Source organism: Calypte anna, chromosome 1, assembly GCF_003957555.1.
Source record: "Calypte anna isolate BGI_N300 chromosome 1, bCalAnn1_v1.p, whole genome shotgun sequence".
In the NCBI taxonomy this organism is placed as follows: domain Eukaryota; kingdom Metazoa; phylum Chordata; class Aves; order Apodiformes; family Trochilidae; genus Calypte; species Calypte anna.
Window position 1 is genome coordinate 140263388 of NC_044244.1, and position 24325 is coordinate 140287712.

Genomic DNA, 24325 nt, shown 5'->3' on the forward strand with positions numbered 1-24325 from the left:
CTGAAAGAATATTTTTAGGATGTTTGGATAAACAAGGTAAGTCGGGATGCTCTTTTTCTACTGTGATCGGTTCTTATAGAAAAGATGTGAGCTGCAGGAGACTCTCTTCTTGCAAAGGCCATGGGGGTTGCTCCTGTTGATCATCTGCATGTGTGATTTACTTGCCTAAACAGACAGTCTTAGTTGCCTGCCTTGCCCAAAGCAACTACTTTGTTTGAGATGGAAGAGGGTCTCCAGAAGGGCTCTCAGCCAGCACTCCAGAGGTCTTCCATATCTCCTGCATTATACCTGCTGATACTATAAGGATGTCTCAGATAAACTGAGTTGCCTGAAGTGGTTCTGGCTGTCTTGGTTTAGGCAACTGAAAAGAAAGCAACAAGTTGACAGCCAGAGAAATGAGTCTTCTCATCATATCTTTGCTGCTGCGTGCTTCTTGGTAACCTGATAATAATGGTTACGAGCACTACTTGTATGTATAAGGTTCCTATGTATATGTATATGTATATGTATATGTATGTGTATATGTATATGTATACGCCTTATCCTATGTATAAAGCTCAATTGAATTAACCTACTGAAGCAGAGCTCTAATGGCTAAAATTCTACTTGTACTTTCTTCTGCACGTTGGATCTGGCAAAAATGAAGCCTGAATATTTTTTTCCCATTACAGAGAGTTAACTGTACATTACAAAAGTGAAATAATATGTCCAGTCCCACATGGACAGTTCAGGAGTTATGCTTCCTGACTTTCAAACCAGTGCAAGACAGCTCAAGCAGGTATCTTCAAAACAGATTTTGTAATTGTTAATCACACTCCAGTATGCCACTTCATCTATGGGACTTCTGTAAAGTTGCCTTTTAAAAGCTGCCTGCACTTACACAAGGTGAAAATTACACACAGCTCATGGTGAAATGCAATTTTATGTGGACGTCTCTTCCTTGAGGCTGGAACTATATTTGCCTTGCTGATCATTATCTAACACAAGAGATTTTTGCTGCAGACAAGAAATTACCTGAAAAGAATGAACCAGTTCCCCCAGCTGTCTTGTGAACAGTATGACGACAGGGTACCTACTTAGTTGTGAGAGTCATATAAAGTGAAAACATATACAGCATCTTGTCTCTGTTCTGAGTCATCGTTAATACCCTTTTCCTGAGTCGGAGGTATTTCTTTCTGTGTTGACTATGATATCCTCTCAGGCATGACACATTCATTTTAAAGATGTCCTCTAAAATCCTACAGCCTAAAGCTTCCTCTCCATCACTCCCCACAAATCCTTGAACTCCCAGAAGTCACAAAAGGTCAAGTACTTATGCCCCATGGCTTTGAATCCTACAAAAGAAGAGCAGGGATAGAATGGTCTCAGGAGCTTTGCAGAAGATCATCCTTTGAAGGCATTTGTGTGCAGGCCAGAGGCAGTGTGAAATTTCTGGAAAACACAGATATCTGGTTGTCACTTGGCAAAAGTAAATTCCACTGAAGACAGAAGATATGTAAGGTAGAGCAGCTTATCCTGGGATGAGCATTCCAGGTACACACTAATCAAATGTACTTGTGAGACTTTTGATCATTCACTGGAGATGAGTGTGTTGGTCCAGCCAACCTCTGTGTCAGTGCCTCTGTGAAAAAGCAATAAATCCTCCTTATTTACCTGTATACAATTTCCTTGTGGGTCAGATTACCATATCTTGTGGTTTCAGTGTAGGCACATCTTCTCAACCATGTGATGTGCAAACTAAAATACACAAGTAGACTTTCAGTTCAACTCAGACTGCTTTACACTCCTTCAGAAAATGCTTTTACTCCAGATGAATGTGTCTCAAGCATAGCTGAGGCTTTTGTCTAAGCCCTTTGCTATGAAGCTTCCAGTTCCACACAGGCTTAGGACCCCAGCATTCCTGTTTAAATTCTGCTCTTCACTGTCATTCAGCCTCAGTTTTCTCTGCTGTAATTTGGAAATAATGACCTTTTTTTTTTTTTTTTCTGTAGGCAAAATGCCATGAAGAACTGCAGACTGCCAATCCTCATGTGCACTGTTTACAGTAAGGATATCTGCCCCCCACCTACAGAAAGGGCAAAAGCAACAGTTCGCAAGGCTCTGTTCCCTGCCCTGCATCAGAGGAGCGTGAGTCCTTGGGGAGATGCTCTTCAGCCATTGCTCTGTGAGCAAATCCTCACCCATGAGCCCAGGAAGGATTCCTGCAGATGATGTGGCTGCCTGCAGTGTTATCCTTGCGTAACTGGTTTACAGAGGAGCTGTAGGGATATCAGTTCTGGGCTTAGGGATAGGAGACCAAAGCTAGCAGGACAGAGCTTGACCCCCATTTTACCCATCACCCCGGGTGAAGGGAAGGCTGACAGCCCCATGAGTGTTCCCACCCTCTGGGGGACCTGGTGGGGGAACAAGCCTGGAATGCTCTACCCTGTGCCATTTCAGATGGGCTTTGTTGAAGATTGGTGTCAGCGAGAGGTTGTGATTAGAGCATTCACTGGGATATAAATTATCAACACGAGGAACGAGTAAGAAGTCACTAACACGGCAAGAAAATCTTCCTGTGCCAAGAGGAAAGTTTGCTGTGTTTAGCTCAGGGATTGCAGAGCTGTCAGAAACCCATCCCTCATTCTACCTAACTTACAAGTCTGGTGGGAAATACCTCCTGAGGTGGCAGAAAGACTGCACACAGGTTTGGCAAAACATTTTGCATGAAGCCACTAATCCTGAAAACCATGTAAAACCAGGTTAAATGTCAGGGTCCATTTTCAGCACCAATTTCCACAGATTCTTTAGATCAGTAACTGCAGTGAATGCAGTCAACTTCCTTCTGGTTCCAGTCGTTTCAGAGACATATGTTTCTCCCCCTATGACACCTGACCTCCACAAAATGGAACAAAAAGGGTGTTCAATATGTTTTATTTCTTAGTGTGGGAACACCTGGTTATCAGTTGCACACCTGGTATCAGGAATCGGTACTTGCCTCTTTTAGTAGTGATGCTCACATCAAACAGTGGCCTCAGAAAACCTTATGTTTACTGCTTTCATACTATGCCTATAAATTCAAATGAGCATTCCCTGTTGAAAAGCACAAGTCTGATTAAACTGAGATCAGTCCAGTATTGTGATCCTGCAATTAATTTATGGGTGAACAGATACTCAAGTGTTTGTTTTTTTTTTTAATACTGCAGGTGCTTTCCTCTTCATTGACAAATACCAACTGATCTTAATTTACTTGCTATATTCTGCAGTGTTGCAGTTTGAACTCTCTTCTGACAGGACCAAGTTAGTCTCCTTTTTTAAACATGGTAATCTATGTGGGTGAAAACAGCAATGGGGAATTTCTGTGTGACACATTTAATAGTTCAAATGAAAAATAATTGAACACTTTGCAGCTCAAAAGTGGTTTATCACCATGGGTATTGCAGTGTTTAGAGTTACTTAGTTTGACCATGTTAGAGCAAGAATGGATTGTTCAGTTGGGAAGCATATTATTTGTGGTCTATTTAGTCTGCTGTTTCTTTCAGAGAAAAAAATCCTCTTTATTCAGAGCAGAAAGCTCTACCCAAAATGTGTAGGGAGGCTAAATGCTTGCCATAATAAGCCCTTACCTAAGGTGAAAACATTACTATTTTGAAAAACAAGATAATCTGGGACCCTGCCTACACTTACTGATTCCGAGCAAAAGTGACACTTAGGACCATCTTGGCTGCTAAATATTTTACAATTCAGCCTTCCATCTTTTCGTTGTTGTTGTTGTTTTTGCCAATCTTCTGTGATCAGCTTCATGAAACTGATCACTTAACTGGGTATTTTATTACCATGATGATAACAAGCTTTCAGGTCAGCATCCATTTTTTGACTTTGTTTTCTGACGCATTCCAGTGAAAGTTCATCAATGCTGTACAACAAGCCCCTGATTTGGGGGGCAGCATCCTGCAATTTCTATTTAAAATTATGCTAATATTCGTCACCCTAAGCAATGTTGGAACCCTCATCTTAAAAAAATGTCTCCCCTCCCAACCCGTAACTTTGAAAACCAATGCCTTTTGCACTGTGAGGGTCACGGGTTTGAGAGACTGCGTTCCTTGAAACAGCACTGAAGATGCCTAATCCATTTTCTAGTCCTGGAATAATCAGATTAAAATTCAAACATACCAAAGCCTAGCTTCCCACATGGAGGCAAGCACACAAACACCTCACAGCTACGCTGTAACCAGCTGATTAGAAGCTGCTTTTATTTCTTTTATCACAAGTTTTGCTCAATTTTAACCCTGAGATTTGCTTTATAGGGAAGTGTCTGCATACCGCCTTCCTTTTGTCTCAACCAGAGGGTTTAATAGCTAAAGTAACTGAAAAGGACTAGCACCAGAAAGGCTTTGGTTACCAGAGTAACCGTAAAAACAGACCCCAGTCTCCATGGCAAAGAGAAAAGCTATTTGCTGCAGCCTTTTCAGACCTTGAACAGACACTGACAGTTTTCCTATAATCAGTGCAGATTATTTGTAGCAACTAACTATATTATAATGTTAACTGTAGGAGGTCTTTGAAAATATGCAGTGGAAAATAGGAAATAAATATAAGGGGGTTTCTTTCTAGGTTAGGTGTGACTATATCATATTTTAAAACAATAACATAAATCAATCTAACGTTGTCTTCCATTGAAACCACCTCCTTCGTAAGGTTTCGCCTCTCTTTTTGTTTTGCTTTAAATTTTCTGTGGTAAATCTGTGTCTTTTGGAGTGTTTAAACACCCAGCATCCTAGTGAAGAAGTTCTTATGACAAATGTATATGCTACAGTATTATTCCATGCTGCCTTCAGCCTGTTTTTCCAAATACTATACATCAATGATGCTTTATCTTATCAGAGTTACTTGGTAGCTGATTCTTCCTAGTGTCTGCTTAAAATTGCAGAATATATATTTTTACAAAGATCTCTGTAATTCATAGGTCTACAAACCCTGCAATACAATTACCTGAATTACCAGTGCACATTGTAAGTGCTCCTTGTGGCTAATCATTCTGTCCTCAGTGAATTGCCTGGCTTGCCAGTGGCTTATTCTCTGGTACTGCACTGCTCAGTCTCTGTCCTCCAAACCAATGTCTGTGAGCAGAGTCAGTAATTCCACTATGAGTTATGATGAAACTTAAGTCTTTGCCAATTTTAACTTTATCTGCTTAAATAGCTGATGATTGCACTGCAGGGAGATACACTACACCTTACTTCCCAGGTAGCTTAGTTTCAAAAGGCAAATTTAAAGTGAGGACTCATTCTGCGTTTTAACGAGTGAGTTAAAAACATGAAGAATAAAGAAAGCAAATATTTAGAATAACAGCTAATTTTCAAATGTGTATGTGCATATCTAAACCAATGCCAAAACTATGCACAGCAGCTAAGGTAAAGGAGTGCTAGGGGGAATAAAATAAATTTATTTTACTTAACCTATTCTGGATTTTATAAGCAAAATTAACTTTAAATATATGTATTTAAAAATGGCAGTAAAAATATGCAGTATGTGCAACATACGTAGCCGTGGATACTTGTTTACATAATACAGATATTAATTAAATTAAATTGAAATATACAAAACATACAAAAAACCAAACTAGAGAATTAAATTCACTTAATAAAATATGCCAAAAATTGTATTGCAAAACCAAATTCAAATACAAAATGATGCTTTTATACAAAATAAAACAGCTATGTTAATTATGTTGAGCTTATTTCTCCTTGTCTGGGTGTGTACTGTAGAGAAGCAAAAAATTTTCTAACAAATAGAAACAAATTTATTGCCTGATACCTGCCATGTCAAAAGGAAGAAAGCTTTTATCACCTTGTATAATGTCTTTGCTTTAAAGGAAACTGAGGCAAAGTTTTTTTTGCCTGAAGCCACAAAGCTTTGAATACTAAACCTAGGGAGAGGACTCAGCACACTGAGACACCCACAGCAGGGCCCAGGATATAATTTTTCACCTTTCCTATGAAAAGCCATATTTAAAAGTGTCTTCTGTGTTTTGCTGTTGAAATTAAAGGCCTGCAATTCTGTGAGCTCAAACAGATATTTTTCTGGAACCAGGTGTTGGGAGAGCAGTGATGGAAGGGTTGGATCACTCCTCTTTGGAGTCAGGATGTATGTTTTCAACCAAAGGCATTTTCAATCAAATTAAAACAAGGGAACTTTATTAAGGGATAAGAAGCAGAGTTTACTGGAGTAAAATCTAGAGCAGTGAGACCACAATCTGTGTTACCAGTTTGTCTTAAAAATGGCATCCTCAAATGCTAGACAAAAACAAACAAAAAATATTCATTATTAAAATCTCAGTTTACTGAGATTTCAGTTTACTCTTTTCTGGTAAAATATTATCCTCTGTGGTTCAAACGGGAACAGATTGAGGAGATTTAGAGCCAGAAGAAGGAGAGCCAAAAAATACTAGTTCTTCTGAAATGACAGGCCTATGTACGTGGGTTGGAAGTTGATGGAAGAAAAAGCATTAAGGAAAAGTAGACAGAATAGGCAAAAATGGGGGTCCTACCACTCTAGAATGTGGAAGACATGTATCATAGAATCGTGATCATGATCATAGAATCATAGAATCATAGAATCATAGAATCATAGAATCAACCTCAGAGATCATCAAGTCCAACCTTTATATAACTTCATAACCTCCTGCAAAACCTCTTGTCTATTCTAGATGACTGCTTCTCTCCAGTGCCACAACTCCTCTTAGAGCATTTTGGAAGTCCTCAAGTTAGAGTTCCTGCAGCAGGCTGCTAGACCAATCTGCAGGCATCTGAACTTCAGGTCCCTGTTCCAATGAACACCTGTAGCCAGAGAGGTACATCCAGGAGAGCTAAGAGCCAGCAAGGTAGCCTGGTTTGCCTGTGGGAGACTGGCAAAGCAGACAATGGAAACAATTTCCTACACTCCAGTTAGCTGCCTGGATGGATATGAGGCCATTGGCTGCTCTGAAGACTTGCTTCTTTTCTTCTCCTGATGTTTATTGGAACTTCTGGGGAATCTCAAGAAGTGTTAAGAGAACTTGTGCCAAGTCTCAAGACAAGTGAAGGTCACATTCAGTTCTACTACAGGAAACTTGCTGCTGCACCAGTTTGCCCAGTGTATCCTAGAATACAGGAAAACGTCTTCTGACTGGTAAGATAAAACTAAAAAAGTTGTGACCCAAGCTAGTACTTTAAATTGGTCCTCCAGAGCATAAAAAGGTAGCTGTACCTCACCAGATCCCTTTTCTATATGGATTATGGATCTTTTTTCTGTTACATGCTGAAATAAGTCTCTTGAAGATAAAAGACAAATGTAAAAACAAGTCCATAACAGATAAAATATAATGTTGAATTCTAAGTATAATGATGAGCACTCCTGATGCCCTTTATATATTTAAAATTGCCATTCACTTGCATTGAATGTAATTCATGCTATTTTTCCAAAGTATAATCCCACAAGGGTTTTGACCAAACAAAAATGCTCTAATGACTGCAAATGGTTCAAATATTCTGTCCAGTGAGTTGAAGTTAAGTGATAAAAGTTTCCATGTTAAAAGAAATAATAAGTGGAATTTCACACATATTATAGTAATTGTGAAGCATCCAATTTACATAGAAATAATGTAAAAGAATTCTGACCATGATGGTTTAAGTGAATCATTACATGCATCGCTGATACATTTAGAAAACTGCAGCATGCCAGGTATGTTTCTTTTAGCATAATAAGTCTTGTAATGGAGCCTTTAAAAGCCTTAAATGTATAGTTAGATTAACCTTTCTGTTTGGATTAAAAAAAGGGAAGAAGAAGAAAAAGAAGAAGAAGAAAACAGATAATCATTAAATAGCCAATTAAACCAACATTCATTTCCCTTCCCGAGTTGGTATCGTTTCTTTCCACTGTCCCTCTCTCCACTAAACGTTATGCTGTTTACACTGTGCTCACATTTAAATACTTTTGCTGTGCTAATGTATTTTAGTTCCACAGGAGTTCACTCCTTCTCTCTTGGATCAGTTGCAGGTCAGGGCAGTACCCAAGTACTCAAGAGCAGCAGGCATCCCTAGCTGGCTGTGATGCATGGACTGACACCAGAATTCATCTGCAGGGTCTAAGGACTCAGACTTCAGGTGGAGAAAGGCCTTTGCCTCTACGAATTGCACCATAGGTAAGCAAGAGCAAAATAAGCTGTGTCTATCTCCAGGAGTCATCACCTAAAGGAGCCAAAACACATTTTCAACAGAAGTCACGGGAAAAGGATTTTGCCCAGGAAAAGTTAAAGACCTAAAATTTGTTAATGGTGTTGTGTATGTTTTCAGGGCTTTTAAAAATTATTAATCCTATTCTTGCCTTTTTAACACCTTCTTTTCAGTTTTAGACTCTGCCTTTGTATAGGGTTTTGTTTGTTTGTTTGTTTGTTTAAATCAAAAAGGTTTTCCTGGTGCTATTAAAGATGCACTGAAGACAGTAATTGAAACAAATAAATCAATTCCATATTCCAAAGAAGTGGATTTTTACCATCACTACTACAGAGCTCAGAAAAAAAACCACAAGATCTTAAATTACATGTGAAAAAATTGACCGTCACATTGGCAGTCCATGAATATCAGACCTCTCTCCCAGACTGTTTCACCCCTATTTGGGTTTTTTCCTTGTGTGGTCTGTGATTATCACACCATTTGTCTTTTCTGTTTCCTTCAGACCTCAAGGGAATGCAAAATAATACAGATCCCAGAAACAGACTTGGATTGAATATGATTCTTTCCAATAGAGAGTTCAAACAGCTAAAGAGGGTCACAGAATCAATATGCTCAAAAAAAAAAAAAAAAAAAAAAAAGGGCATTTCAGAGAGAAACTCAGTTAGGATATGAGGGGAAAAAGCAGCTGTTCTCCCCTCTTCACCTTCACCCTTCTGCTGTTGCTGCTGCCCTTCTCTTTCCCATTTCCCTCCCTTTTGGAACCTGCTTTCCATTCTCTGTTTTTGTGTACCCCTCCTCCTGCAGCTAAGCCCTCTCCCTTGCCTGCTGCTGCTCTTTCCCAATGCTGGCTCCTTCCCCTGCCTCCAGCTTGTGTAGCTCTGCATGCTAATTCACAGGCCTGAGATTACAGATAGACTTGAGGTTTAAAAGACTCTCACATTCCCTCAAAAAAAAAAAAAAAAAAAAAAAAAAAGCAAACATGCTGACAACTTTCCATTATACCTTGTACTTTTTAGAGGTAAAATTTGAGCAGGATGGAGAACTACGTAGAGGGACATTAATTATAGCAAAGCCAAGACCCTGCAAGGTGGCAGATTTTTAATAATTTCAAGTAAATACAGGACAAAGAAAAAAAAAAACAAGCAACCCAAACTGATACTGCAACAGATAACTGTACAAGTGAATTGGTCCAAGGCTGTTTATTCATTGTTCACTCCATGGCTGGGGGTGTAAAAGCAGTGATGCTTCCTTCAAACCACTCCTACTGCAAATAAAACCTTAAAATGCAACAGACAATTCTATGACAACTCTTTTTGTTTTTTTTTGTTTTTTTTTTTTTAGCATCTATTGACAGATAGGAGCAATATTTATTTACCTGCTGTTGTACTGATTTTTTTTTCTCTAGTAAGGTAATCCATGACAATTACCACTGAGTGTGCTCCACATACTGAGGTAAAAATGCAGGAAACTTCACAGTATCATCTCTGCCTTCATAAAGCATCAGGTTGAACCTGTCATTTGCCAGCCCCAAAATGAGTGTGGAGGAGAGCACAGAGCAAAGCAATATGCAAGACTGAACACTTTTAGTCTCAAGGGTGTCCTGAACTGTCAGCAGCATATTTACAGCACAGAGTTACAAACAGAGCCTCTCTTCTGGAGCCTCACTGGAGAAAAGACATGGCTGAGAAATGCAGACCTGCTGTGAGATCCACCTGGGGCTCCAAATTCCATTCTCCAGGGGACAGATGACCTTCAGGAGCCAAGCTACATCAGGCAGCCTACTACAAATCTCTTGGCCCAGCTAAGGCACCTGAAATACATAATATTAGAGGTCCATACTGGGCAGCTGTATCCATCCTTGTTGAATTTAAGTTTTCACAGTATCTCAGAGTTTGAATTTCCACAGCAAAGGAAATTTCAGAGCCACCCTGTTTGAAAACGAGTGTGAATTCAACCAGTGCTACTGAAAAACAGAAGCAGCTCTGAGAAATAGTCACAGACTAATTCAGAATTATTGAGGATGTGAGGCTTGCAGCAGACAGGCTGAGATACTTAGAATCATAGAATTGAATCATAGAATTGGCTGGGTTGGAAGGGACCTCAGAGATCATCGAGTCCAACCCTTGAACCACCGTTGCGGTTCCCAGACCATGGCACTGAGTGCCACATCCAGTCTCTTTTTAAATATCTCCAGGGATGGAGAATCCATCTTGGTTGAGCTTTAGAGTTAAGGGAGCAGGCAAGTTTCCTGAGCTTGCCTGTGCATAGAGTGATACCTATGGCAGTGGCAAACTGATATGGGTCAGTCTCAGTCTTTCTGCAGAGACTACACAGGATAATCAAGCTGGCCAGTTCAATTCAGTGACTCTGAGTGCCCTGAACAACTTAGTTGTCATTCCTTGCCTTTTGGTGACCCCTCAGCGTACCCACAATGTAAATTCTGCAGGGGGAAGAAGGTGAACATTGGAGGCAATCAACCCATCAGTGCATGTGTTAATAACTTAAATGCTAATGATTCAGACTCCTTTTGAATCTGGGAAGGCCTGTTCCCCTTCTATGGATAGAAAGAGGGAAATATTGTTGCCAAGCAGTCTTCAGGTGTAAGACAGAGGGAGATGTGTTCTTGGTGTGGGAGCAGAAGGACAGGGCTGGCACAGAACCTCAGAGCTCTGGGTTATCACAAGCTATTCCTTGACCAGAGGTTGGACACAACCAGCTACAGCATGAAGTAGTCACCAAAACAGGACAACATTGCTGTAACTTATCATATATATGATACAGCAGCTCAAAAGACAGTATCAGAGATTATTTCAGAATAGAAGACATTTTCTTCCTGTTCCTTTCATTCTTGAGAGGGTAAAAATCTGACAAAACCCTCTCCTTTCCCAGACTGTGAACAAGGACACCAAATGCCACCCACAGAAGAAAAAGATCTAAGGGTTGCACACAGACAATTACAAGAGATGCAGCAGAAAGGAAGGGTTTGTACACTGCTCTGCTGTGCAGTGCCAATTCCCCAAGCCTCAAACCAAAGGAGGGCTCCAGCACTTTCCTGATTCTATGTGTGAATATTTCTGCTGACCTGCAGACCATTCCTGCTCCACTTTTTGTGCTAAGTGCATGTTTGTAGCAGTGTCCCATAAGATGTGACTGTGCTGAGAGTCATTCCTATGATTTTTCGTAGAGCAAGTTGTGAAAGATGAGCTGGAGACTGAAGCAGCTTTTCTTTCAGAGATTCCAGCTGGTGGCTGAAAGTTTCTTGTAACCTTATGAGCAAAAAAAGGGAAGTTCAGGAATGTGTTCCACGGTGAAAATGTCAGAGAACATGATATTTTAAGAAGAATTTCAAGAGAACATGATAGATTCCACTGGTACATAGCATTAAAAACTATCCTTTCGTGAGACACTTAATTGTTCTTGGTGTCATACTTTACATGTTCTCTGCTGTCATAGACTACCTGTGTTAACTGATGTAAAAAAAAAATCTATTTAAAAGCTTTGAAAAAATGTACTGAAAAAGATGCTACATGGGAAAAGGAATGTGTTTTATAGATATAGGTAGAACATACCTTTTCTGTCACTTAAATATCCAACAATACAGCTTAGAAGAAAAAAAATTTGCAGTAACTACACCAAGGGGAACATCAGATTTCAACAGACACTAGGAGTTACCTAATGTAACTCTGTGTGCTGGGGATATGTGTAAGCCTGAGAACCAGAAGTGATTACAGTAATGTTATCTTTTTAGCAATGGACAAAAAGGGTAAACACTGACAGAAATATACCAGAAAGCACAGGGGAACAGTGTATTTAATCATTTCTATCACGTTTTGATAGAAAGTCATATAAATATTTCATTTTTAAAGGATTCATTCTTATTGAAGCAAAATATTTCGAGAAATACCTTAAATATCTCAGAAGCCTTTTCAGAAGGAAATTTTGGCATTTTTCTAATGTGTGCTAAAAGTGAATCTTAACAAGAGGAAACATTTCCCATGGAAAAAAAAAAAGAAGAAAAAGAAAAAGAAAAAAAGAAAAAGAAAAGAAAAAAATACAGTGCTGGCTAGTTCTAACAGTGATTTGGAAGTGACACAGAACACTGTATGCAACTTAATACTGCAGTATTAGTTCTAAGCACCTGATCTTCAGATGTTAAATCAAAATTGTTTCAAACTGCCCAATCTGACAATTTTCTGCCTCGTCTTCTTATGAAACACACAGTTTTAGTAAGGCACTTTTCCAATTTTGACTAAAAGCTCAGTCCCCTGACTTCATTGACACTGGTGGAGAAGAAATGCCCGTGGTCTGTGGCACATGGGGAACTGCTCAGGGCACTCATTTGCAATTTTCATGGTGACAGCAATGGTCACTGTCTCACAAAATTCTGATCATAACTGCTCCCCAAAACAGCTGAAGCAAAGTATTAGCTGGGAGCTATGGCTCTCCAGGGCATTAATTTGGTCTCCTGCAGTGATGGGGTCTGAAGCTGTAGGTAAAGGGAAAAGTGGCAAGAAGATGCAACAGCTATTAGCAGATAACACTGATTCTCCCCAGAATTTGCCAGCAAGGAAAGAAACCTCAAGATAAGAATGTAGGACAAAATTTAACCTACCTTCAGATAAAGAAAGTTTACTTTAAAGAAAGAAAATTTACTTTTTTTTTTTCTCTTGTTTTGACTGTTAAATCTTATAATTAAATTAGGGAAAGCAGGAAATGTTGTCAGCCTGGCACGTGATACAATCACAAGGAAACAGAGGATCCCACATACTGTGCTTATAAGAAGATTTTGGGATACACCTGAATGTACCAATAAGCCTTTTGCCTTCAACTGGCTGGATAGTAACAAGCTCCAGCCCACAACTTGAATAGCTGGGCAAATGTGGCACCCTGCCCAGGCTGCTAAACCCCTCTGGGAAGAGGTTCAGCTTCCAAACCAACCAGGTGAGCATTCATCTCTCTGCATCTGTCCACACCAGATCCATTCACTGCCTACAAGGGACATTTTATTCAGTACACATGTACACAGACATGTGTGTCCTTGTTTGCTTGCAGAATGGACAGCACACTCATGTCCAGATATATGAACAGAAAAAAAAAAAACCCCTTATATTCCAGAATGAAGACAATTTAAAACCGATAAACAGGGGGGGGGGGGGGGAGAAATGATTTGGCTAATTTTAATTTTACCTCAAAAATATCATGATGATAACATGAATGCCAAAGCCAAAATCTTACCAAGGATATTTTTTGGATTGAGAGGGATTAGTGGAAAATATGACAAAAGAGATATTATATGGTGTAATAAGTAGCTGGTACAGCACTGGGGAGGGACAGTGGGTGGTGGCAATTCCAGCAGACTTAGCAGCAGCAGAGGGGGATGTATTAGAGAACACCAGACTCACTCCCAACCAATTAGTAACATGGAACTGAGGGGAGCACAGCAAGAAGACCTAATAATAAGCCTTCTTAAATATATGAAACTGATGCAGAGGACAAATTAATGTCAAGGGCCATGATTTTTTAGGAAGCCAATTGTAGCTTACCATCTATTTAGTGTAGTTTCTCCTGCCAATTGAAGCAATGCTTATTATGTGAGATTAACACCATATATGTTTGAGCTCAACTGTGTTCTCCATGCTACTTTTTCATATTATGATGGGTGTACCTTTTAAGGTAATCAGAAGAGGGAAAAAAAGATGATGTTGCTTAGTGACTTTTTCATGTTTTAAGTATAATGAATACTCATTTCACTCTGAAACAATAACTAAAAAAAACCCTGCCAGTGTAAGTTATGGCTGTTCACAATAAAATCTATTAATAAATAAAGTTCTTAATTCTGGAAAAACAGACTGATGATTCAGTAAAGGTCAAAAAAGAGGTCATCTGTCATCTAGATTTTATTTCATTCCCAACTTCTTATATGAAAATCCAAGTTTTTGTCTGGGAAGGGAAAAAAATTCCAAATAAATATTTATTACATTATTAGTAAGTACAATGCATAAAAATTAGGTTACCCATTTTTGAAGAGGAAAATCATTTTCATGACCAAAAAATGGTCAAAGTCATGACCAAAGTCATGACCATGACTGAGGATTAATCTAAACAAGTATTTTCTGACAATTTAAGTGTATTTGCAACTTGTACTCAGCTCACAGTTTCAGCCAAGGGAGAAAAAAAAAATCAATAAATCAGAAATTTTTAAATTATTTGCTACAGCATTTCTGAAACATTTCACTTTTTTGGGTCAGATTCACAAGCGATCTTACAGGTTCATATATATATCACAGCCAGTCCTAAAAAGTTGGTGCTAGTTCATTTTTATGTCAGTATGGTTTCAATTTGCAAAAGGCAATCTCAGACTGCACAGTTCAGTGGCTCTTTTCTATTTATACTGAGAGATGCCAAGAGAAGCTGGCTAAAAATGATCTTTTTAAAAATTTGGATTAACCCATACACTCAATTTGGGTGACCCAGCCTATAATTTCATTGTGATTTTTTTAAAGTTCTTTTAGGTGACCATTTCATTTCAAAGAACTTGGAATCATAGAAAGCAAAGACCAGGCATGATGATAGCAAATGTAATTTACTTATAAATTACCCAGGAAAAATGAGAAAAAATTCAGCTGAGTAAATTTTACAGTTTTGCTCCAGGTAACTATAGGAAATTGTTGGTCAAAAGAGAACTGCACCTCTAAGTACATTTATTTTGAAGAAGAAATTGGCCAAAAACCTGACAAAGAAGAGAGGAGTATTACTGTTTCTCTATTGCTGAGATGAATCTCCTTTTTAACTATAACGTAGTGGCCTTACTCACTCTCGTCAACTTAAAATAATGTCCTGCAAGCTTATTATTTTAATAAAAGCTAAAAAGTGAATCAAACTTCAGTAGTGACTTGCTAGCAAAGACATGCAGCTATTTTACCCAGTGGTAACAAGTTTTAACAGGTATTCAAGATGAGGATTTCACATTAGCAGATGTCCCACCTGAGCAGGAAGATACCTGTGACCCAGAGGATGTCTCTCTGCCTTGCTGGGTGACAGAGTGACTTCTGTCTGGTGTTGGACAACACTGTCAGGATGTGTCATCACATGGGAGCAGCTGTCTTATGAATGAAACAACTTTATCTAACAGTGTTAGAAATCAAATGCATGAGACTGATTCCAGCAATTCTTTGATGCAATCTTTTACCAGACCCATCTAAATCCTCTTTCCCCAGGTCAGGAGAGGTGAAGGATCTGAAGACAGCTTTCTCTCTCCCAGACTTAGTACCATTTAATGACTTCCCAGACCAAAAAGACTTCTCTGAATATTTATCTGAGTCCATCTAGATTATGTCTAGGATTTACCTTCCTGCTTTCTGCCCTGTCTTCTATTTCTCTTCCTCCTTCCTCTTCACACCTACTCAAACAGCATTTCACAAACCCTTATATTCCAATATGCAGATGCTCTGCTGGACAGGAGTCACAGGGCTATGTGGTTTTCATCCTGTTTTACAGCCAGCTAAAGGAGGGCTGGTTGCCTAATGCTCACCGTTGGCACCAGTTACAGGTTAAAAATGCCCACAGCAAGACTTTTCTTAGCAAGCTCAAAGGAAGCACCTAGAAGCTGTTCCTCTCAAGTGCAAACACACACCTTCAGGCATGGAAGAACTCCTGCCACTCAGCTGCAGCATCCTGCCTGGTCTCCAGTCACTGTCACTGCCTCAGCCTTGGGCATTTCACAGATGGACTCATGGTTTCTGTAGGCTTAGACAGCTCTTACACAGCATTTCCTCACAGCTAATAGTCTTTGGCATTTTAAGATAAAATCCAAAAGAACATAGAACTCTGAAACTCTGCAAGTCTATAAATCCAAACATACTGGGGGAGCAGCAGAAATGGGCATCTTAATAAAACTGAAATAGCTAAATTGTTCTTTCCTTGCCCAGTGTGAAGTAATGCCTTCCAACTGTGAAGTGTTCAACTTACACAGTTCCGAAGATTAGGTAAGTACCTAATCCAATAAAGGTAGGTAATTAAGAGGATTAATTGATAAGACACAGTTCTGCACGTTTGTCATATTAGGTATGATATATTTTCCAGAAATCTTACAATTTCCTTAAGCCTGAGGAAAGGCAAGAAAATATGGTACAGTCTGCACTAATGAAGGGGAAGGAAAAATGATCAGGTGAATAAAAACTCCTAGGAGGTTAAAGAATGGCAACTAACTCAGGAAAATATTCCTGTTGTGAAAAAAATACTCCTCTGGTGACCATCATTTTACTGTTTGATGATACTTACCTGTATTTTTTTAAAGAGGTGTAGTATGAGACTGATACAATGCTGTCAAAGGATGGGTAATAAGTAACTGACATGTCAGCTGTGAATATCATCTCCTCCCTTTTCCTTTCTAGGTACATTCATATGTCACAGTAGGTGCATATAATATGTTACTGCCTGTTAGTGAAATATTTCCTTTATCTCTGTAAACATTGGTACAGGACTGAGGACTTCATTAGATTGTGCACCCCGACATGAGCAAATCAAACACTTTCTGATGTACCAGTAATAGTAGATGTGAATTAATGAGTGATAGTAACACAGCTCACTCATTTTCCAAAGTTGTATTTTCAGCGTATTGTAAAGGAAACGGAAAATTCAGGCAAATAATCCTGTTTTCTAAGAAGGGGAAAAAGAGTATTGGCACCTGCAGATGAACAGACAGAGATCTTGCTCTTCTCCCTGAAAGGAGCACTAGTCAAAACTGGCAATGACAGAGAGAGACAGAGAGAAAAGGGTGCTTGGTAACACAATCTATACCCATCACAGTCTTTTATTAAACTGTCTTGTGTGAGTTTTCAGTCACCCAAACATCTTTCGCTAATAGCAAGAGGAAATGTCATAAGCAGTGCTGATTAATAAATATTTGATGCAGCATCGTGCTTCCCTGGCAATACAGTGCTGAACACCAGCAGTGCAACATCCAAGATCTCCCAGCTCCATTTAGTACTGCTCAAGTTTCTAAGGAAGAGCAGAGTAAAGCTTAGTGCACTGCTGCCTTGTAGCAAAGCACACTGAAAATCACAACAACCCTTTCTGAGACTTATTTTTCTTACCAGTACTGAGGGCAACAGCAGAAAGATTCTTCCTAAAACTTGATTAAAAAAAAAAAAAAAAGTTTTTAAAAAAATTGTTTGGTAAAGGTATAATATTCTCTGTAACTTTGAAAACGATGAACTAATATCTCATCATAAGGATTTCATTTCTGAACTCTATTTTGTAGCACACAGCTCCACCTGTTGAACAGGTTTTAGGAAAATAATCTCTGTTATACATTTTCTTTTCACCTTGCTGTTTCTGACAACTTTGAAAGAGAAAAGCTCAAGAAAAGCTATTTCAAGGTCTCTCGAGCAACTGGGAAAACAATTATGCAATAATTTCTGACATCTCAAGGAGAAATAGAGAATAAGAGACAACATAGAGCCAACCTCAGTACAAGTCAAAGAGAATTGCCCTCCAGTCAACAGTATGAGTGGTGATGTAGAGAATAGTCCTCTCAGATCTTATTGTGGGAGTTTTGTCTGAAGTACCCAGCAGATACATAGCAGATAAAGCATGAACTTTACAGCAAATTAGCCTTTGTTAGAGGTGAGTTCTTACTTTTCAACACAATCAGGCAATGAAGCAGGCATAATAAGTGTTACCTTTGCTTTGAAGTACCCATTCTTTCAGGACAAAGTGGAAATGCTAATTGTCTCATCAACTTTAAACCGTAACAAATCAATCTGTTATAAAATTTTAGAAGGAACTTGAAAACAGTATCTTCTCACCTTCTATTCAACAGAAGACATCCCTAGTGACCTGAAGAAGGCATAAAAATACCATGGGCCAAACACTCTGAACTACAGAGGTAATAAGCAAGAATGTGAGACTGAGGTGAGGTTCACTCCGACAGAGAGAGTAAAGGAGAGGGAAGCACGGATTTCTGCCAGTCCTTTAAATGAGCTACCAAACTGGTGGGATAATTAGGAATATCCTGTACATATTGTTCCTATCAGTGACTCTCAATAACAAAACTCAGTAACTGATACATATAATCATTACGTTTTGCTGCCATCTCTCCTAGGTAACCTGCAAGTATGTAGGACACGTATGCCTCTTTCAGGTACCCAATTATAAGGGCTCTGACCAGGCTTCAGTGGCAAAAACTTCCAGTAATCTCAGCTGAAAAAACTAACAGAAAGATCTTGTAGGTTTTGGCTTTCATGTGCCAAATGTCAGCGAGGCCACAAATAGGTGATATTATAAAAATATCTTAAAATTAAACACATAGACCAAAGGATATTTGTGTAAGATTTTATTTGTAATGTATCCTGACACCACAAATAAAAAAATACATAGACAAATTCAAAGTGAGGATGTCCTTGAAATTACTATTACATCTTATGAGAGATTTGTTAGACCATTATCAGAAGATATTTTCTGATGTCCAGAACTATGTTACTGTCTAACCATTAGCATATTAAACCAAAGCAGGAGGCAGTGGCAACAGAGTATTTATAAAATTTGTTGTTTTTTTCACTTCCTTAGAAAGGACCTAGATGTTTAGAAGTAATCCACACATTAAAATGACTGAGTTTCTTTCAATATTCATATTTACTTATGAAAATGACAGATCTATGCTGCAAATTTAGTCTCTACTTTTACTGAAATACCTAAAAGTAGGTAAAAAAATGTACTGTGTACAGAAGTCCCATGGCAGTCATCAGAGCAGAAATTGCAAAAATGGCCCACAGGCTCATTTGACCCCTTGTTCAGGGGAAGAATTATGGTATTAGATATGAAAAGCGTGTCAACCTGTCCCATCTCTCTTTGCAATGCTGATTTCTGATAAGCTGAAGGAAACACAGGAAAAAAAATTGTATTGTCAAAACAAATTTGTACTTTGCACAGGTTAACTGTGGAAATAAAAGGAATGTAATATTGCCAATATCAGTATTTTAAGTGTGATTGATTTTTATGCAATGTAAATTTTTCATAAAAAGGTGCAGTTAGACTAAACTGAATTTGTCTAAAGGCCCACATGAAAACACACACAGTATACTTACATTTACATTTATATTTGTATTTACATTTCTATAACATAATATTACTCTATTTAACATTAAAATAAACCTGTGTGATGCTTTACAGAAGTCACAGCATGCAAGATGCATCATCTCTGTGGCTGGGTCTCACCAACTGAGCTGTGGATACACTGTGGTCAGGGCCTTCCTGTGATGCAGGGTAACAGTTCCCTGACTGAGGAGGCTCCTGTGCATCTTGGGAATTATATTGCCTGTCCAAGAAGCCCAGCTGCAGCATTCAGAAAGATTTCCACAGTGAATTTCTGAGGTTTAGCCAGAAATTTTCTGGGGTTTGTTTTTGGCAGGCTTGCTTATTTTAATAAAAATACTGCCTCCGTTTTTTTGTGTTTTTTTTTAACAAGAACAAAAACCCCAAGACCATAATAATATTTCCCTTCTCCCTCTCCCTTAAGATTCTCTCATATGCTGACAGGTTTCTCAGCAAATGCTACATACTGGATTTGTTATTTTTATCTTTTGACAAAGTGTGGAAGGCCAAAGGAGGTAAGATTTGAATATGTAATTTTAGAGCATGAACAGTGCACAGTAAGCAACATCCTGCAAAGTCTACACCCATGTGCTCCTTTAGCTTGTAGTCTTGATATAGGGAACAGGTCTTGTGAATATATACAAGCAGAGCACCAACAAAGAGCTGACACACAAGATATGGTCAGTTGACTTGTAGTTAAACATGACATAAAAATAATAACTTCATGAACCTCCAATTTTGTTGCATCCTTATTGCTGATACAAATGAGCTGAAATTTTCCAAAAGCTGGAGGACATGTGAAGTAAAAGTGGCTGCAGTAAATAAATATTTGGTAACCAGATGAAAGCATGGACATTCTCTAGCAAAGAATATCCAAAAGTGCATGCACACTTTGGCTAATTGACTATTCCCAAAAAGGGTAGAGTTAGTGAGGAGGAAGAAAGATGGAGTCTCCCCATCCTCCTGAAAATGAGAATAACAGAAAGTAAATCCACTATCTAGAGGTGTGGCCAAGCTGCATTCCTGACATTTTAAATATCTTAAATGACAATAGTAGTTTTTAGGAAAGGATTTGGAAGGTTGCATTACTTTTTACTGTTGAAGTGCTCCCCATCTCATCCACACTCTCTTGAGTGTCTGATACAGCACACTGTACCAGCTAGAACTTGCCAGATATTTTCTTTATAAAGCGTAATGCAGATTTACAGCACTGCATAAATAAAATCCAGTCCTATGAGCATACTGCTAACAAAAACCAGAGTATAGATGTCAACTTGTGACTTTGGTATTCTGTCACCAAAATTTTATGCAATTTAGGTTTCCATATTAGTGCTCTGATCTTTTTTTTTTTTTTTTCCTCGCATACTGGCATCTACTTAAGAGATTCTGCAGCTGGACATCACAAAGGAAACAGCTTTTTAAAGGAGAGTTCAATCTAAGGGAAAGTTTGTGTTAAAGATTTTGCCTAAAATTATGTAAAACTGGGATTTTAGCAGCCTAACAGAGCCTGAGGTAAAAGAAATATCATTAGGAATGAATAATAATCCTGAAGGGAGTGAGAAAGAAAAAGACATCGAGTTTCAATTTCAGAATCTCTTTTACTGGATACATTTGTTGTAAACTGTGTGCTGTTAGAGGTGATGATCTTGGCAAATATCAGCAGATAAAGACATCACCCTATCTTTCTCTAAAACCTTAGTGGAAGCAGACTGTGCTATTTCACTGCTCTCATCACACAAAGTCTATTAACTGGTCAGAAGTACCTCCAGACTGCTCCTGGGGGTGAGGGATCATGAAAGGGGACAGCAGAGTCCTGGGGACTTGCACTACGTTCGTATGCCAAGGCTAAAGAGAAAAGAGGTCATGAGACATGGAAATGTGGAGCTGGGCTGCTGTTCAGCGATTATCCCTTTTCTCTGCAAACATTGCCTTCAGTGCATTGTGTCAAGGCTATTCCCTTGAGTCTGAATCAGAGCTGCCTTGAATGGCAGCTCTAACAAAGTGTAGGGGAGGTGGCAGTTCAATCGGGAAGGTACAGACAGTACATTCTATGGGTAATTGAAGGATTCCCTGTAGCATGTAAAGCAAATTAGAAAATACAAATAAATGAGGGGCAATTGCTAAAATGTTTGCTTTGGAAAACAGAAACATTTTTTTTTTTCCCCGCTGTAGTGGTTACTGGCACACCGTTCTCTCGCGGATTTAGGAATGGGTCTAAACCAAAATTTTCTAAGATGTTTTATACCAGGGGGAGCTTACAAAGCCTCGACTCATCTTCATTTGTCAAGTGGAAACTCTATGATGTACAATAACATTGTTTAGGTGGCTCTAAGTTGTAATTTTTTAGAAACTTAGAAGAATTTAATGTGTTGGAGACTTCAGTTCCTTCATCAGGCTTAATTGGAATGGGTCAAAATATTCATTATTGGTATGATTGAAGAAAAAAAGAAAGCAGCACAGTCAAGTAATGCACATTTCTATAGGAAATTACTAACATTGAACAAGAAATCTCTAAACAAATTCCCGAGTAAATTTCATTGAATGAAAACGAGTCTTAAGAAAATTTTATAGTTAATATTTTTACCATCTTGCTTTGTTAAGAAAAAGGTGAATTGAAAACAAAGGAGTACATAAGATTCCTTGCTTTAGCCATTTAACATTTAATTCGTTTCCACACTCCGAACCCATGATGAATATTTTCCTTTTGGATTCTGCCTGTGCTACTGGACCTGAACAACTTTTCATTGCCACTGACTGCTCTGGCTCAATGGTACACATTACACATGATAGAAAGGACTGCACACCTATCACATCAGGGATACGAAAACACCACAAAGTATTCCTATCCTCAAATAATTTTGGGAAAAAAGATAACCAGGCTGAAAAATGCAGTTAGTTTTGTGGGTTTGGGTTTTTTTTTTTCAGAGATCCTTAGAGAACTGGCACTGCAGAAGACGTATTCCAAGAATTATTAGTTGAATAAGTACTGAGCACATTCAAGCAACTTCCTTTTATTGTTTGAGGCTTTTTAAAAATCACGAACACTGCTAGGGTTTGTAAGCACTCATTGAATACTGGGTGGGTTAAAACTACACCATGTCTCTCTTTTCCTAAAAAGGCATCCACTGCATGTGCTTTGATGCCCGTCCAAAAAACCAGCATTCTGTTCTTGTCTCATGCTGGAGGGTTTTTGGCTCCTCTGTGCCGTAATGTACCATAGCAAACAGAATCAGGCATGTGACAGTTTGCTACATCTGTGCAGGGATAAGTCATTCATCTCAACCTGACACTTCTCTCTTTTCCAAAGTGACACTGCAATAGAGAAATATGCTTGCTCATTTATGGGAAGGAGAGTAATCAGTCCTGGCAAACGGAGATGGATTTCATTCATACAGCACATAACTCACAGTTCGTACTTTCACTGAATCTCCATGGATAGTGTCCCACTAATTTCAGCCAGAAAGCTACATTTCTAAAATTATTTTGCTGTCGAGCTGTAAAATAGGATCCTGTGAGGTACTTTATGAGACATTCTGTAGCATAAGGAGTAAAAATAGCAGTACTTTCTTCAGAAAAAATTATAGCTGCCAGTTCCAGATTTTCTGTGGTAATTAACCTAGATGCACTCAAGTGATGAGTACTCTCCCTAATGACTCTATTGGTTCAAAAAGGGAACATTTTCCTGTGATCTCCTTTGACAGTATCATCAGGATGTTGTCAGTGCAAACAATACCCTTATCTAGCTTCTTTTCAAGTCACCTGATTAACTGGAGAAAATAGAAACAGAAAGAAAAGAGCATGTCCTTGCACAGAGGCTGTAAATGTCACTGAAAGGCCAAGGGACCAGTTCCACCTGTCCTTCCTTCGTTAGCTCAGCTTCTCCTGCTGAAGTGGCAGCTTACTGGGGTGCTTTATTTCCCAGTCCCTCTGCCAGAAGGTGGATCTTTACTGCTAGAAACCCAGTTCATGTATCCTGATCACAATGGCGCCTTTGTAAAGGGAACAGTGGGTACAGGGCTTGAAAAACAACTTTCCTTCCCATTTAGAACCCTATAGGCTCATTATTCAATAGCACAGTGGTAACATAATGCATTTTCATTTACTTCACCCTAAATGTATGTAAATTAAAGGGTGGGTTTTTTATTAAAAATAACACTGATGTGTTTTTTGTTATTCAGAAAAGAAATTGTATTAGTGAAAAACAGCACTAATGACATTTCACATTCAAATTTGCCACTTGCTGGAAAAAGACAGGTCTCACCCTGTGCTCAAAATATAAAAAATAAATACAAAATCTCTACTAATTGGTACTGTCATCCATATGGTTAGGCCATATGTGTGTTTCACTTGTTTTAACTTATGACTGTCTCTTTAGATGCAAGATTGCAGCAAAATGCTACCCTGTTTACAATGAAAAATAGATCTGAAATGAAATGGCAGAATCACTGCACACTATTGCTTGGAGGGGTTTGGGATGGATAAGAATAATCTGTATCGGGAAAGTTTACATATTAATGGAAGTGTTCAGTGCATTAGGAAACAAAGGCCACAGAAAGATGTGGCAATTCGACTTTAACATTGGAGTTTTTGAAGGACCTAGCGCTTGAAATCTCATTTTATTTAAGCCAAACAGTTAAATGGCTATACTGTAAGATCCTGTTACTGTGCCTGGATTGAGTGTTTGTCTTTATAATCAAATCAAGTAAAGACGCTCTTCTTTCAAGGCTGCCTCACCTGTGTGAGTTTGCAGATAGATGATAGATTGCCTAGGTAATTATGGGGTATAGAGAGACACTGTATGAGCACAGATTGAAGTATTTACTCACATTCTATCTGAACTCCTTCTAAAGCTAGAACATTTACCATTTTTCTGTTTGAAGCCCTACCAGTCATATCTCTGGAAATTACAACTTCATACACACACACAAATAATCAAGTACATAAAGAAGAAAAAATAAACCCAAACCAAAACAGGACAAAATAAAGGAAAACAACAAAAAAAAATTGGCTGTACATGTTGAACACATACTGAATGAGAG